At 38.4% G+C, this 16,857-nt stretch overlaps 1 protein-coding gene across 3 annotated transcripts in view; it reads right to left on the minus strand.

Annotated features, from left to right (window-relative positions):
• GRM7 (glutamate metabotropic receptor 7) overlaps positions 1 to 16,857 on the minus strand; it is an 843,150-nt gene that overhangs the window by 766,031 nt on the left and 60,262 nt on the right. The gene's annotated exons all lie outside the window — the stretch shown is intronic.

The raw sequence follows: 16,857 nt of genomic DNA on the forward strand, positions 1-16,857 counted from the left end.
CACTTTACGTGGTGTGTTCATCATTTACCTCTGACTAAAATGTCCAAATGACTGAGAATTAATGAAAACCATTACGGATAGGAGCAAAGGATGTGTACCAAGATGTTCACTAAAGCATTGCCTACAATTGTGAAAATGAAAACTTATATATTATAAACTGTGTAATAATAGGCATGAAGTATTTACTACTACATGGACTATGAAACCATTAAAATAATGATGTAGAAACGAAAAAATGTGAAAAACGGGTTTTAAAACAAAACAATACACACTAATATTAGAATATTTAGTTATTATTCTGGGTCCAACCAGAAGAAAAACAAACAGTAATTTGAGCATGGAAAGTGTAATGAAAAAACTATTAATTATGAAAGAGGATTAGAGTAAGGAAGGAATGGCCAGGGACAAGTAAAGAGAACGCCAAAACACACAGCAGAAATAAGGAGAGCCGCTAACCCTCCAGCTGAAAAGAAGACCTCCTCCTCCCTGCCCACAGGACTGAGGTCCAGACCCGGCTGAAAAGAGCATGACTGTGGCTCACTGGATGGTAAAGAAGCTGCTGTGGTGTCTCATGGTGGAACTTTCTGGAAATAGGCCCTCTGTAAGTTACTGGAAATCCACCTTCTAGGGTTCCAGTAAGACTATGCACGGGGAGATTTCTCACCTGAGGCGCTACTCCAAAACTGCTTGATAGAAGCTGACGGTAGCTGTCGTCCACTGCTCTCTCTGCGCACTGCTGAAGCCGACTACCGTAGAAGCTGTGAGCCCCGGGAGCAGGGCTGAGGACACCCTCGGAGCTGCCGGAGTGAGTGGGCGCTGAAGACGCCACCAAGAGCCTTCCCAGCAAGCACCGGGGCATCACGAAGCAATACCTTCCTCAAGTGCCATCAATTAGTAAAGCCTAACATCACAGGAGCTGGCCAAGGAAAAACTATTTAAAGGACCCACAGCAGTTTTCACAGAGCAAGTAACAAAAGAGTGAATTTCGAGCTGAGAGGCGGTAACCAATGTTACCTCAAGAAAAATTAAATAAAAAAGAAGTTTTGTTTTTTTTTTGCGGTACGCGGGCCTCTCATTATTGTGGCCTCTCCCGTTGCGGAGCACAGGCTCCGGACGCGCAGGCTCAGCGGCCATGCCTCACGGGCGCAGCCGCTCCGCGGCATGTGGGATCCTCCCAGACCGGGGCACGAACCCGTGTCCCCTGCATCGGCAGGCGGACTCTCAACCACTGCGCCACCAGGAAAGCCCTAAAAAGGAGTTTTTATCACATAATCAGTGAAATGCAAATTCAAGCAATAAAATGCCATTTTTGACAAAAAAACAAACTGACACAGAGTATATAATATTAAAATGTTAACAATGGCTCTCTTTGGGTGGGAAATTATCAGTGAATTTCTCATTTTTCTTGGAGCATTGCCATATTCCTACAATATAAATGTAAATAGATTTCCAATGCACAAAAATAAAATACAGTTATCAACTCAGCTACCCAATAAACTTAATATTCACTCAATAACTTTTACTCTGTATTTAATTACAGCATAAAATGTAAGAACAAATGCAATATGGATGCTGCATATTAAAGGGACTCGATCAGTCTTACTCATGTTGTGGAATCAAGGAAAGGACCATTCAAGCGTTTCCATGAGTTTCTCTTCCATTCTACCTAAAACTCCCTCTTGCTGGAGGAATTATGTCCATCAAATTCTAGTTATCCAAATCAACACATTTAATATATCTTACAGGGGTATTAGTGCTTTGTGTGTGTGTGTGTGTGTGTGTGGAGGGGTGGTGGGTACAGGTGAAATAAGTTTAGGAAATGATCAATGTACCACAGGGGAACAGGTTTACATATTATTGTTTCTATCTGTACATACCACACAGGTTTGTACAGAACTGCAATAGTGTTTGGATCCAGCTAGAGCCTGGATATGATTCTGCTTTACCAGCCCAACAAGGAACTTCTTCTGTGCACATGATTGAATCAAGGTGAATGAACATGTCTGGGGGAAGTTTTAAAGGCCTACAAAAGCACTACAGCTCTGTCAAGTGATGTAATGTAATTATAAACGTTCTTTAAAAAAATTTACTGCTGCCTTTCAGTCTACCTTCTTGTCTTTTACTACGCTGTACCCTATTTGAAATGTGATTTAAGGAAATGCTCCATACTTTCTTAGTCTGTCCCTCCCTTTCTTCCTCTCTGCCTTATAAAAGAATAAATATATAGTCGAGCCAAAAAAAAAACCCTCCAGCTTATTTGTAAAAAAAGCTTCAACTAGCAACCTAAGTGTCCATCGACATATGAGTGGATAAAGAAGATGTGGCACATATATGCAATGGAATATTACTCAGCCATAATAAGAAACGAAACTGAGTTATTTGCAGTGAGATGGACGGACCTAGAGTCCGTCATACAGAGTGAAGTAAGTCAGAAAGAGAAAAAGAAATACTGTATGCTAACACATATATATGGAATCTAAAAAAAAAAAAAGGCTCTGAAGAACCTAGGGGTAGGACAGAAATAAAGATGCAGACATAGAGAATGGATTTGAGGACACGTGGAGGGGGAAGGGTAAGCTGGGACGTAGTGAGAGAGTGGCATGGACATATATACACTACCAAATGTAAAATAGATAGCTAGTGGGAAGCAGCCGCACAGCACAGGGAGATCAGCTCGATGCTTTGTGACCACCTAGAGGGGTGGGATAGGGAGGGTGGGAGGGAGACACAAGAGGGAGGAGATGTGGGGATATATGTATGTGTATAGCTGATTCACTTTGTTATAAAGCAGAAACTAACACACCACTGTAAAGCAATTATATTCCAATAACGATGTTAAAAAATAAAAATAAAGGTAAGCTTTAAAAAAAGCTTCAACTGCAAAGGGACATGTTACCACCTGCTACCATCAATATAATACCTAACAATTTATCACTGACGCTGTAAGAAAGTTAGTGGTGTACCTAAAACCATCTTTTATTTTAAATATCCCTTGTTGTGCTAGTGATGATTTTCCTTTATTACCCCCAAGTCATATATTTAAACCTAAAGAGACAAACCCAATTTCACCTCTCTAAATTATTCTACTGTAACCACATGTACCCTAACTGTAGGAGATGCTTGAGCCATTTTCTACTTAAAATTCTGAAACACTCGTGCTCACATAATCCCCACGGACACTTTTGCAAATGATCAAAAATTTCATCAAGGCCACTGGATCAGAACAATTAGTGGGTACATCAAGTAAAAAGCAATGTAAAGGGTTAACACTAAGAATACCTTGAGGGAAAAGCCTAATTGTGTGCCTCTGTAGGTAAGACATCCATATTTCTTTTAAAATGCTTTTACGGCAGTACTACAGATGCATGTTAATATACCCTGCTTGATTTAAAAAAGAACTTTAATGGTGGAACATATCAAATTCAAATAGCACAAGTTGCAGCGCTTGATTTTTCTTAAAAGGTCCATTTTTACTTCTTACTCTTCAATCTTGACATCACTTTTAGAATGCTTCCCCGACACCTGTCCCCTGATCCAGGCACGCAGTGATATTTCCTTACATCTATGTTTCTTTTATCACATTGCATCATAATCATTTACTTAATCAACTTTCTGCTACAATATGAGTTCTGTGAAGCCAGGATCCATGTTTTATTAAGTTTGAATCTCCAAAGTTTAGTGGATTTGCTGTTTCAATAAATATTTATTAAATGTCTACTCTTTCCCAGATGTGTGTCCTGGGTATAAATAAGGTGGCTTGTCAAAAAGAGAGATGTGGTTCTTGGGCTCGTGGAATTTAGAGTTCAGTGAGGGAAACAGTAAATTAACAAGAAGACATTCTAACAAACAATTACAAATTCATACAAGTTCTATAGTATAAAAGAGAAAGACGTTGCGACACATATTAATCTGGGGGAGTTTCTCGGGATAAACAGGACAAGGCCACCCTTGGAGGCCACTTGGAAGCCACTTGGAAGTATGTGAGGCTCAACATAAGGGAATAGAGTGTGTGAAGTTTCTGAGTCCAGGAGAACTCAGCAGGAATAAATGGAGGAGTGAAGAAATAAATGATTTGGAAATGAACACTGTGGCAACATGATGGAAAGTTGAAACATTACCTGGGCCTCTAAGAAGCTTATAAACAGCAAGGAAATTGAGCCCGAGAATCCCCATCCTTTCCGTCCTGCAAGTCACTCAACCTATTTCTATTCTTTTTTCTTTTAACCAAGGCAGACATTGCTAATCAATCACAGCATTCTTCCCCCCAAGGCTGGACAGAGCTTAAATTTTTTTCTTAATTCAGTGCTTCTGCCAACCATTACCACTCATTCAAAATGGGCACTCAAGATGATACCCTTTTGCCCTTCCTGATGTAAGTGGTTAATACCATTTTTACCTAATTAATAAACAATTTGATATTGGCTTGAGGGGGACAAGAGGTAGCAAACTGAGCTAATACATATAAAGCAGTGAAGGTTGTAAATGGATAAGCAGCCTGGCTCATTACAGGTGCTGAATGATAGGAGTGATTATAATGATGCTGGGAAAATACGGGGCATCCAGTAACTGATGGGAGCTAGCATTTGAGGCTACTCCTGAGGGTGAGAGAAATTACCAAGTGGGAAGCACTGAGTCACTGAAGTCACTCTTTCATAACGTCATAGTTTTTAGCTAACGTAACGTCATATGTTAGCTTGGGACAGCCAAGCTAATATTTTCTCAAAAATACAGAGAAAACAATATCTTTACACTCAAGCAAAAAAAAAAAAAAAAAAAAATAGATCATCATCAGAAAGGATATATGCAGTTGGAAACTAGCATCTTGACCTAGTCCTAGTACATTTAGAAATGAAACCTCATCAGCTTTACTGGCTTCACCACTTAGTCCGTGTACCAGAACTTCAGCAAGCCAGAGTTAGCCAGTCTAAAACATTCAGTTTTCCCCCACCTGCACTGAGTGAACCATGCATCTTAGGTATAAAATGACAGCATTTATAATTTAATATGAGCTAAACCCAGAAGTACTCTAATGTATTATTAAGGTTGGAAATTTCTTAGAAACCAAAGAAATACAAAAGTTTAGTTCTTATGATGACATTAATTGGAAATACGTTGCATCTACTACATGTTGAGAATCTCCTTGGATATGAATTGATGCACTGAGACCTAGCCATAGGATATAGCTACCCAATCCACTGCCTACTTATAAGTTCTTCTGAATAAGGTTTTATTATATATTGTTTCACTTTAGAACTGCCTACGTTGGGCAGAGTAGTTTTCCTGAGTTACAGTAATAGTTATCACTTTGAGTGTCTGTTTTATGTCAGTGCCGTGCTAGGCCTCTTATATATATTATTTATAATGCATACAATAACCCAGTAAAGACTGACCCGATTTCTACCTCACAGACAAGGCAACTGCAGTTCAGAGAATTTAAGGAACTTGTTCAATTTACGTAACTAAATCAGTGATAGGGATGGGATTTGGATGCAGTTCTGTCTCACTCCAGAGCTCATGTCATTTTCACTACCCTTTGTTTGCAAGTTAGCTCTATCTCATTCCACAGCCACACACAGATTAGGGAAAATTAGAGGACCACCCCAGACACCACATTTGTAAGGGCCTGCCTTTAGGAAGGGGGAAAGCGGGCTAGCTTGTGGGGGAGAGAGTTGTTCCCATCTGATGCTAGGGCTTGTACAGCCTCCATCAGCCCCGGAATCTCTCCGACAGCACCTGAGCAATGTATGTGATCAGCACTTTCCACCTTCCTTATGGCTACATACGCTGATTAATTGTTCCTGGTACAGATGCTCATTTTAACAAGTCACTCGTTGTAAATAGGACCAGGTGTAGGGCCCATTTCCTGCTCCACTCACTTTATTGAAGCCAAATACTCCATCTATATCCTTCCCGAGTTGTATCTCACAGTTATAGACAATAGGCACTGTGAGTCTTAAGCATGAATAGATTGACATAAAGGCATTCTCTCTTCCCTAAAAGGAAAAAAAAAGTACACTTACTGGGTGATAATATGGCAGGAAGTCTGCTATATATCTTTATAGACAGGGTACCGAGGTATAATTATTTCACTTTAGCTCACAGATGCTTTCACTCGTTTCCTGATTTTCGTTTTGTTTTGTGCCGCTCACGACAGACCAAACCATTTTTGCACAGATCAGGCCCTGCAGCTCAGGGCCGACTCTCATAGATAATCTGAATCAAGTACAGAGATGAGCAGCTGGGAAGATGGGGGAGGCAGTCAGGGAGGCAGGGAGACCTGAACAGATGAGTAACGGGGACCAGGAAGGAGGACAGAGGCTCCGTAGATGATTAAACATGAATATGGGCCCTCTTGCCAACCAGATGCATCATCTTTATGCAACTGGAATGACCCCTTTTCCCACACCTCCCTACACCACACAGAATGCTTTGACTGATTTTTACTGATAGCTCAGCATGTGCTATAACAGCAGTAGCACACCGAGTAGAACAGGTTGACGGTGTGGCAGATACCGCCATCCCTTTCCAATGTTTGTAGGCTTTCCGAGCAGGCCGTGGGCGTCCTGTGCACCTCACTCTTTTTCTAGCAGAGGCCAAGCGATGCAGACATTAACTATGCACCTAAATGAGACTCCTAATGAGACAGAGCAGAACCCTACGATCCCTTCCCCTAACCATGTCCTCTGCCTGCTTTTTGTCTGTGAAAAATCTTTAGCCAAAAATTAAGTTTGATCAGAGAAGTGAGAAAATGCAGAAGCAAAAAATAAAAGCAGTCAAACAGGACAAAACAATAATAATTTATCAGTAAGCAAAGTTAAGGACCTTTAGTTCCTCCTCAATGGCTATAGATAATATTCTGAGCCATATCCTGTGAGCTGTGTGAAACTCCACTAGGTGAAGAAGTTAAGTACATGATGACCAGACTGTAGGCATGACATAAGCCGCCACAATTCACAATTCTGAGAACTGGCCTCAAAGAAATGAGAACGAACTGACCCTGGGACTGAAGACTAACTGTGCTTAAAACAATCAGGATGACGCTGGTCAGACCACCGATGACCAATTTCAAGATGACGGTCAGAGCTGACTGTGCTGTTTCTGCGTGTAGCCCCCTCCCTCCGTCTATAAAAGCTCTTGCCCCCTGATTGGGTGGGTGCGGGGAGTTGGCCTTCGGACAGGCGTCCTCCCTCCCACATCCCCTGGTCGCCGGCACCCAAAACAAAGTAAACTTTCCTTTCCACCGACCTTGTCTCTTTACTTGCTTTTGAGCGGCGAGCAGCTAGACCCCATTTCCGGTTACACTAACAGGAAAGGCAGAGAGAAAAAAATCATTTAAATACATGATGTAGAGAACACAGATGTAGAGAACAAATGTATGGACACCAAGGGGGGAAAGTGGCGAGGGGAGGGTGGTGGTGGGATGAATTGGGAGATTGGGATTGACGTATATACACTACTATGTATAAAATGGATAACTAATGAGAACCTGCTGTATAAAATAATAAATAAAATAAAATTTAAAAATTAAAAAAAAAACCATAAGTGGCATTTTATGCACCAGTTCAAATAAGGGGAACCTAATCATTGTGAATGATAAACAAGTTTGTGAAAAACCCACTACTTATTAGAATAGCACGCTCCATGTAAAAATAAATTTTCTATTGGTAAATATAGCAGAAGGCTACAATTACAACCTTTCAATGATTGCAATCCACAGAAAAGCCATTTAGTGATAAATTGGAGAGCAAGAGGAGATTATCACCTGTTTAAGCTTCCACTGATTCTATCACGTTGTTTGCCTGGCAGTAACTAGGCTATGATAGAAAAGTTGAGAAAAACTCATTTTTCCGCTATCTAAATATTATTAATTGCAAGCATTCATTTTGAAAGAGTTGTGGCTCTTTGGCAGAAAAGAATCTGCTTGACAACTACTAATTATACTTAATAATAAATAATATTTATCATTTACATTTTTTTTTTTTTTTTTTTTGCGGTACGCGGGCCTCTCACTGTTGTGGCCTTGCCCGTTGCGGGGCACAGGCTCCAGACGCGCAGGCTCAGCGGCCATGGCTCACGGGCCCAGCCGCTCCGCGGCATGTGGGATCTTCCCGGACCGGGGCACGAACCCGCGTCCCCTGCATCAGCAGGCGGACTCTCAACCACTAGCGCCACCAGGGAAGCCCTACATAATTATTTTCATATTTAAATCCTTTCACAGATTTTGTTTCCTCATATGGAATATCAGTGCAACTTGACTGCATATAATGTTATGATATTTCTGTGAAACCAGCCCCAAGTAGTAAGCTTTCATAAGAAAATTGGGGCCTTAATCTTATCTCTATTAACAAGTGTTAACAAATCATTAGAATTTCCTTTTTCAGCACCTGAAGAGGCGGGCAGTATTGAACAACTATCTGAGGAACACTGAACTGACTTTTTGCCAAAACACCCAGTTAACGCCAAAACTGTGCAAAAATATTTAGAAGAGGCAGAGACATGAGGCAACAAGATCAATGAGAGACGTATTAAATTAAAAGAAATACCTCTCTCTCTCTCTATCTGCCTACCTATCTATCAACAGGGTGAAAACAAAAGAGCAAAACAAATGAAATCAATATACTTAATATAGTTGTGAATGTAAAGGTCTGAATATAGATTTTTAAAAAAATTGTCTGCACGAGTTGGATATTTGACCTAGTGCGTACATGTGTAGAAATTTATTCTAAGGATTTCACAGAAATCTAGGTACCATAGCATTAATTGGAATACTATTTGTAAAAAAGAAAAACTTGGAAATAATTTGTTTCCAACAATAGGGCATTGTTTAAATAAGTGATATCATATGTTGAAATGTTAAATAAGTTTTAAATTTTCGAAATATTATATCATGTGGGAAATTGTCATGATAACATTAGGTGAAAAGGTACTAGAAATAAAAATTATATAAACAGTATATCTTAGCCTTATTAAATAATGTATGCATAACATATATGTAAATATATGTTTATATAAATATATATGCACATATAAGTGGGAAAATGCAAAAATGGAAAAGATAATATTTATCTCAAAGTTCTGCAAGTGTATTTATATTTTTCCTTTACATTTTTCTGTATTTTATAAATTTTCTACCATAAAATATTAATTTAATTACTATGTATTTTTGAACAACTCTATTTTTTACAATTGTTTTTACATATACAGTGGTCACGTGTTTGCTTAACAGAGTGCAAATGAAAAATAAAGGCTGTTTTTGTGGTTCTCATGATGTTTAAAAGACTAAAACAATTTCTGAGACCTCGAAGTCTACTTTGGCCCCACAATTCCACATCTAGTCTGGGACCTCATCATAAGACTATCAAGCAACTGGGTGAAAAAGATAATTGCTGCAACACTATTTATAATAGGAGAAACATGGAACCAACATTAAGGTCTACCGAAAGGGGATTTATGAAATGAATGGTGCTACAGCCACTGCCTAGAGCTACAGCTATTAAAATGATCATGTTCCAGGAACACAAATTCACCCGGGAGGGGCTGTTCTTGCAGGCTGTTTGCATCAAACAGGAATCGCTAACGATGTAGCTCTCGCTGGAGAACACCTCCCAGGGCATCAGATGTACCTGCGCTTCAACTTCCCCCACATCCAGGTAAGGCTGCACACCAAGTATCACCAGACTGTCCACTTTTCAGGAGAAGCTGCAACATGCCTAGGCTTTTCAGATGTTGTGCAGGCCCGGGGGTGGGACTCGAGGGTGGGGAATAAAATGTCTACGGGCTGAATTTAACTAGTCAGCCAAGAGTTTGCAAACTTTGATGCAGAATTAAATTTATAACTATGTAATAATGTCCAATGCTTACATTACATTTTAAAACAGGGGTTTAAAACATTATGTTTTTATTTAGGTTAAACTATGTGTATATGTTAGTATGTTTGTGTGATGTTCACACAAATGAACATACACACAATATAGGGAGATAAAAAGCAGAGATGAATGGATCTGAAAGTACTTTTCTTTGGGTAATGGGTTATTTTGAATGACTTCAGGTTTTTTTTTCCATACTACTCTATATCTATATTCTACTATATAAAATATTGTATATTTATACTATTCTGTATTTTTATTTTTGAAACAAACACATGCAGATTTTATGATATAAGAATTATACAATTATACTTAATAGAAATATAGATTTCCTTTTTTGCGTATGTTGTCTCATTCTGTCTCAGAAGGACCATGTCAGAAGCACTAGATCCAGTTCTGAGCATTGCCTTTTTGGGAGTATTTTAGAAAACAAAAGCAAGTACAAACATCAATAAACAAGATGGGGAAGGGACTAGACATATTTTCACAGGATTTTTAGGAAAAAACATTAGATGTTTTCCTGAAGAAAAGTAGACTTCAGTTGTGTGATAATGGACTACAAAGATGTGAAGTGCAAACATGGGTATTTGAAACTCAAATATTTTTCTCTGTAGTTCCATCAGCTCAAGCTAAGACCAATGGGTGACATGCTTCAGGAAGGCAACTATAAGGAAGTACTTTGTAGAAATTATAGCTGTTCGTATGCTGGATGACTTAACTCATCAAGTAGAGCATTCAAGATACGAGGAGTGCTCAAACAGAGGCCAGATTACCAGTACTTTTAAAGCATGAATTCTTACATTGGATGAGGTGATAAAATAGATGACGCCAACTTCTAAAATCGAGATCATATTTCCCTTTGAGTCCTAACACTATGATAATATAATCTCAGTTATGGTATAAAGCAGGTAACTGATTTGAGAAGGGTACTGACTTTGAGGACATATTGACTGATTCATTCCACAAATACTTTACTAAGGGACTATGCTAAGGGCCTGGGATCCCATGAAACAAAATGCCAGCAGAACTGGATCTCTTTAATGAAGCAAAGTATGTGGAAGACAAATCATTAAATGCTTACTTACAGTAAAGCATGCAATGTGTCCTGAAATAGGATATATAAATGACTATATGTCCAGGGCTTGCCCCAAGAGCAAGTCTTCTCTAAATGGATTATTTTCTTTTCTCTTTCTTTACCTTGTCTTCCCCACTTATACCTCTACTCTCTGCTTCAGTGAAAGATATTTCTCCTTTCCACTTCTAGCTGAAAATAAAACAAGTCTCAGGTGTCAATTTACTATGTAACTGTGGGTCCCTCTCTGTATTACAAAACAAGACTCAGGGGACAGTGAGTCCTGATATCATGACCTCCAAAAGGGTCACAAGGGTTCTCTGAAAATTTCAATAGTTTTAGAGTCTTTTCTACACCTTTTCCAATGATTCAGGTATGGAGGTTTCTATATCTTGGGCCTAGAATTCCTTCTACTGAGTGGCAAGTCGATGTGGTTTTAGTGCTTATGTCCTATAAGTTCTTTTAATTAGTGTCTTATAGCCTCCCAAAGTGTTTATATATATATGACTGGCCACCATTTAAAATGAAAAAAATAATTTACATTGCTACTTATCCTCGCTGAGTTGCCCATTTAAGAAGCAGAACTGCACTGTCAGGGCATCCACTTTTGTAATACCTTGGCCATAGTATTTTAACATATATAGTAGTTCTCAATATTTACAGTGTATTGGAAGCACCATATTAGTCAGGGTACTCCAGAGAAACAGAACCAATAGGAGATATATAATAAATATAATGTAATATATGTAATTGCTTTAACATATGTAATTGATATTAAACATATTAAATATATTGTATATTAAATATAAGCTGGAAACTAGGAAATCCAGGGGTGTAGTTTTCAGAACTGACGTAAGTCACAGTCAGAGGGCAGGGGATCAGATCAAACACTCAGGCAGAGAGAGCAAATTCTCCTTTCCTCTGACTTTTTATTCTTTTGGGGCCCTCAAGAGATTGGATGAGGCCCACCTCCACTGGGGAGGGAAATCTGCTTTACTCCATCGACCAATTCAAATGCTAATCTCATCTGGGAACACCCTCACAGACCTACCCAGAGATAATGTTTAGCAAAATATCTGTGTATCTCAGGATATAGTCGAGTTGACACTTAAAATTAACCATTACTTCTGCAAACCTTAAAATATACCAATGCCTCAGTCCAACCCCCAGAAATTCATATTTAATTGGTATAAATTACAGGCTGGGCTTTAAGATTATCAAAAGCTCCCCAGGAGATTTTAATGAATCACCAAAAGTTAAGAACCATTAACATCATAGAACATTTCTTTCTTGATGAGAAATCAAAATGCTTCTCACTTTTAGCGTTGATGCCCTGGGAGAGATATTATCTACCTCTGTAAGGTGCCTTCAGAGTATCCCACTGTACCCCATGTAGTCAGTATTTTCAAACAGGCCACTGCAAATATGTGCCTCCAAGTCTGGTAAAAGTCAATCCAAATATTTTTCCCCCAATATGGTAGTAGATGGGTAGAATTTCTTTTATGATCACCACGTTGTATGGTAGGCATAATTATTCCTATGTAGAGGGTGAACTGAGATTCAGAGAAAAACAGGGGTGCATATTGCCACAAAGCTAGCAAATGTAAAAAATTAGGAAAAGGTCAAGTTTTCTGATCCGAGTTAAATAAGTAGTAGGTATCATTATTTTATTTACTCCACAGGTACTGCTGTCAGGGGTGAGTAGAAAAAAAGCAAATGAATGAAAATGTAGTCAGCCTATGAACGGGAAGATTAGCTAGCATCCTTCACACAAAAGACCTGATATGTATTCGGCCACTAGAGAGGTTTAGTCAGCTGTATTTACAGTCCCATAAATGGAAAGAAGCATCATGACAAAAGGAAATTCTATGAATGCAGGAAAAAACACATCAAATTAAATAAATAATTCACAGGCAGAGCAAAGATTACAGAGTTGGCTCTGATAACAAAGTATCTAAAATAAGTGGTGATGTGTTTCTCCAACCACACAGGCTGCCAGTCCAGGTGCAAAGGAAAATAAATAAAACTATTATAGATCTAGTAAAAGTTAAACAGACAATAAAAACCAACAATGGAGATGAATTTTAAGTTGGTGATTCTTTGAACAATCCTCACAAGATTTCATTTGCTCTGTTAACGCAATGTCAAGGCCATTTTAGAAATAAAAGAACATTTTTCTGCTTGCTAGAGTTTAGACATAAATCCTCAAACTGTATTAAATCAAGATGCTTCTAGAATCATAGCGCTAAAGATCATCGAGGATTATTAAAGAACTATAGTCACTCCCTCATTCTACAGGTGAGAAAACCAAGGTGGTAAATGACTGTGTGATGGGCTTAAAGTCCACATGATTCCCATCAGTGGCCAAAACAAGATTAGAACGCAGGTCTCCCATTTCCTCTTCACTTAATTATTCATCATTCTTTAGGCATTTTGAGCACAACTAGTGCACTGCTGTTTGAAACCTGACCTTTCCGATGGCAGTCAAAATGCCATACTTTAATAGTGCTTCCATTGTCTTTGACCAGAATATTAAATAACTGGCAATCATGTTCTGAGCTTCTTTCCAGACGAATTATATGTTAAGCTCTATTTCAACATTGATTTGTAATATACTTTAAAGCATGTTGATCTTCCTCTGGTCTCTTCTTACAGTTCTGAGCTACATCAATGCTAAGAGTTCCTAAAATTTGTGATTTTCTGAAGGGCCATCTCTACTATGTCCACCAACCCAACAATAGTCACTGCTTGTTGTTAGACAGGAAAAAAAAGTTAATAAATTTACAAGTGAAATCCTGTGTTCATTTTTTTAAAATGAAAAACAGAAACCTATTTGATTTAGAATCTAAACCCTAGAAGCATACATAGGGCTTAAAGAAATGTATGATTCTTCTATGGAATATTGGAGAATTCTTGTTTAATCAATGGAAGCACATCGTTAGTTTACTCAGGTCCCTAAAAAGGTGGAGGACCTCACTTAAACAAGTGACTATCTTAGTTAATGTAAATAGAAATGCATTTCCAGCTTATTTATGGTTGTTCATTTCTATACCGTACAGTGGTGTGTTTCTCAGGACATCAGTATAAAGGGCAAATTGATAGGTGAGAAGGATAAGTGGTATAATAAAAAAGTTAAAAGCATGGGCTACATGACATGGACAAGTTACTCAGCCTTTCTAATCTTCCATATGCACATCTATAAAACAGGGAATAAAACATATTACAAAGAGATATGCTTCTCCTCCCACCATGCTTTGGCCTTCACATGTTTGGGAGGCATAGGAGATCCAGTGCCTCTCCCCTCCATCCTATTCTTGGAAGAGGAATTGTTAATGTTATTGGTCAGTAACCAGAACATCTATGGAGCTATGGGTAGAATTAGTACATTTGAAAGTGACAAACGTGTCACATGGTTCTGTCCCAGTAGCTCAGCTTATGATTCACAGAATAAGGCATGTTAGCTTAAGCTTGTCCCATGACCTAGTCATCTGTGATCTGGGGGCAAGAGAAAGAGAGAAGGAAAGCCTCAATTAGAATTCCAAAATGAAGTAACAGCGGCTAGCTCACTAGTAATAAATAATACTTTGGTCTTTTCCGATTATCGTTTCTTGTGTATGGATCCCTTGGCAGGAAACGTAACCACCCACTTCAGAGGTCTGTTATGACGTCCGATATGGTATAAAAAGTGCACAGAAAAAAAAAAAAGTGCACAGTGCAGTGCCTCATATGCAATAAGCTGTCAAAGAATATTATCTAGATGACCTTGGATTTGCACTTAAATGTTTGTTATTAAGTCAGTTTGCATGGGACTAGTATCCAGAGCCTCAGGATAAAGTAGATTCATGTGAGTTAATAAATGAAAAGCTCTCTGAAATTCTAGATGGCAGGTCATGCTAACTCAGGTAAGTGGAAGCTGGTGGCTGGGCGTTCCCTCAGGACACGTGTTTTGATGGAACGAGGACTAAGGGTGTAGAAACCAGCTTGGCAGTGGATGGTAAACCATTGCCCAGCACATGCTGCCTCCTGTTAAGCAGAAGGCTCTCATGCAAATTGCTTTCTGAATCGTTAGCTGTCAGCAACCCTCATCTCTCCTCCTGCAGCTGTTCTTTCTGATTTTGCCTGCAAACTTTTCATACTGGGCAGGCTCCCAAACCAAACAAGTTGCCCCTCTGCAGGCTTTGTTCCTGGGGGCGAGAAGTGAACCTCATAGATAAGTCAAAGTAAGGATGCACCATGGACTAATACACACTGAAGGAACAGACTCCTGTAAGCTAAGGTGATGAATGCCTTTGAAAGTAATTTTCACGCGGCTTCCTATGAGAATGTCAGCCAGGCTCCAGAAGTTATATGCTGCAATTTAAAAATTATCTGCCTCTGTAGACTTCTAAAGCTTCTATCAGCTAAGAAGTATCTTTCTTAAAAAAGAAAATATTTTTATACAATTTTAAAGACTACTTTCCATTTATTACAAAATATTGGCTATACACCCCCTGTTGTATAATACATCCTGGAGCCTACTTTACACCAAATAGTTTGTACTTCACACTTCCCAATTCCAACTCTTAAATTGCCTTTCCCCCCTCCCCCACTGGCAATTACTAGTTTGTTCTCTATATCTGTGAGTCTGCTTCTTTTATGTTATATTCACTAGTTTGTTTTATTTCTTAGATTCCACATATAAGCGATATCATACAGTATTTATCTTTCTCTGTCTGACTTATTTCTCTTAGAATAATGCCCTCCAAGTCCATCCATGTTGCTGCAAATGGAAAAATTAATTTCATTTGTTTTTATGGCTGAGTAGTATTTATATATATATGTATGTAAATATATATATTTATATATATGTATGTAAATATATATATAAATTTAAATTATATATATATATATATATATATATATATATATAATCTTCTTTATCCATTGATCTGTTGATGGACACTCAGGTTGTTTCCACGTCTTGGCAATCGTAAATAACGCTGCTATTATGCTACGAACATTGGGGTGCATGTATCTTTTTGAACTATAGTTTTGTCTGGATATATGCCCAGGAGTGGGATTGCTGGATCATATGGTAATTCTATTTTTAGCTTTTGAGGGACCTCTGTACTGTTTTCCACAGTGGCTGTACCAATTTATCACATTCCCACCAGAGGAATGTGTGGGAAATCTCTGTACCTTGTGCTCAATTTTACTGTGAACCTAAAACTTAATTAATTAATTAATTCCCAGGAGCATCAGCAAATAAGACCATGCATTTGAAAAAAAATCTTTTCTTAAGGCATAGTAAATATTTGCTGAATAAAATGAGAAACTCTATCTCGATTGGGTGGATTAAATCAGCAGAAACTAAGTTTCACCTGTGATTTTAGCAGCTGAACTGGTTGAGAAATTCAAAGCAGAACAGGCACAAGTCCTCTCTGAACAAGGTAAGGTACAAGAAAAGGAAGGATGGATGTTGTAAGCAAATCAAAACACTCTATCATGGGTAAATATAATATCAGGAATTAAATAACTTGAAATCATATAAAAATTTCCTTTATTCGTATGCCCCCTCCCGCATAAAGTGGAAGGTGAGCACAAATGTAAATCAAGCAGGCAGAGGCTCCCACTATCTCATATATGAAATCAAAATTTTAAAGTGTTTTCTTCAGAATCTGCACCTTTTGCCTGGGTGCAGAAGAAAAAGTAGCTGGTCAGTGCACCCAAAGGTAAAATGAAAAATAATAAAAGAAAGTTTTTCTACATTTTTGAATTTAAAATCTGAAATACATTTCTTTAACACTCTTCTTATTTATACCCATGTACCTTAAAAACCAGAATTAAAATTAAATTGTATTAGAGCAGAGGAGCAAAAATTTCCAGCCAATCAAAAGGTTAAGTGGTGCCTGATACACTGTTTGAATAAAGTTACGAATC

This window comes from Phocoena phocoena, chromosome 10, assembly GCF_963924675.1.
Source record: "Phocoena phocoena chromosome 10, mPhoPho1.1, whole genome shotgun sequence".
Lineage (NCBI taxonomy): Eukaryota > Metazoa > Chordata > Mammalia > Artiodactyla > Phocoenidae > Phocoena > Phocoena phocoena.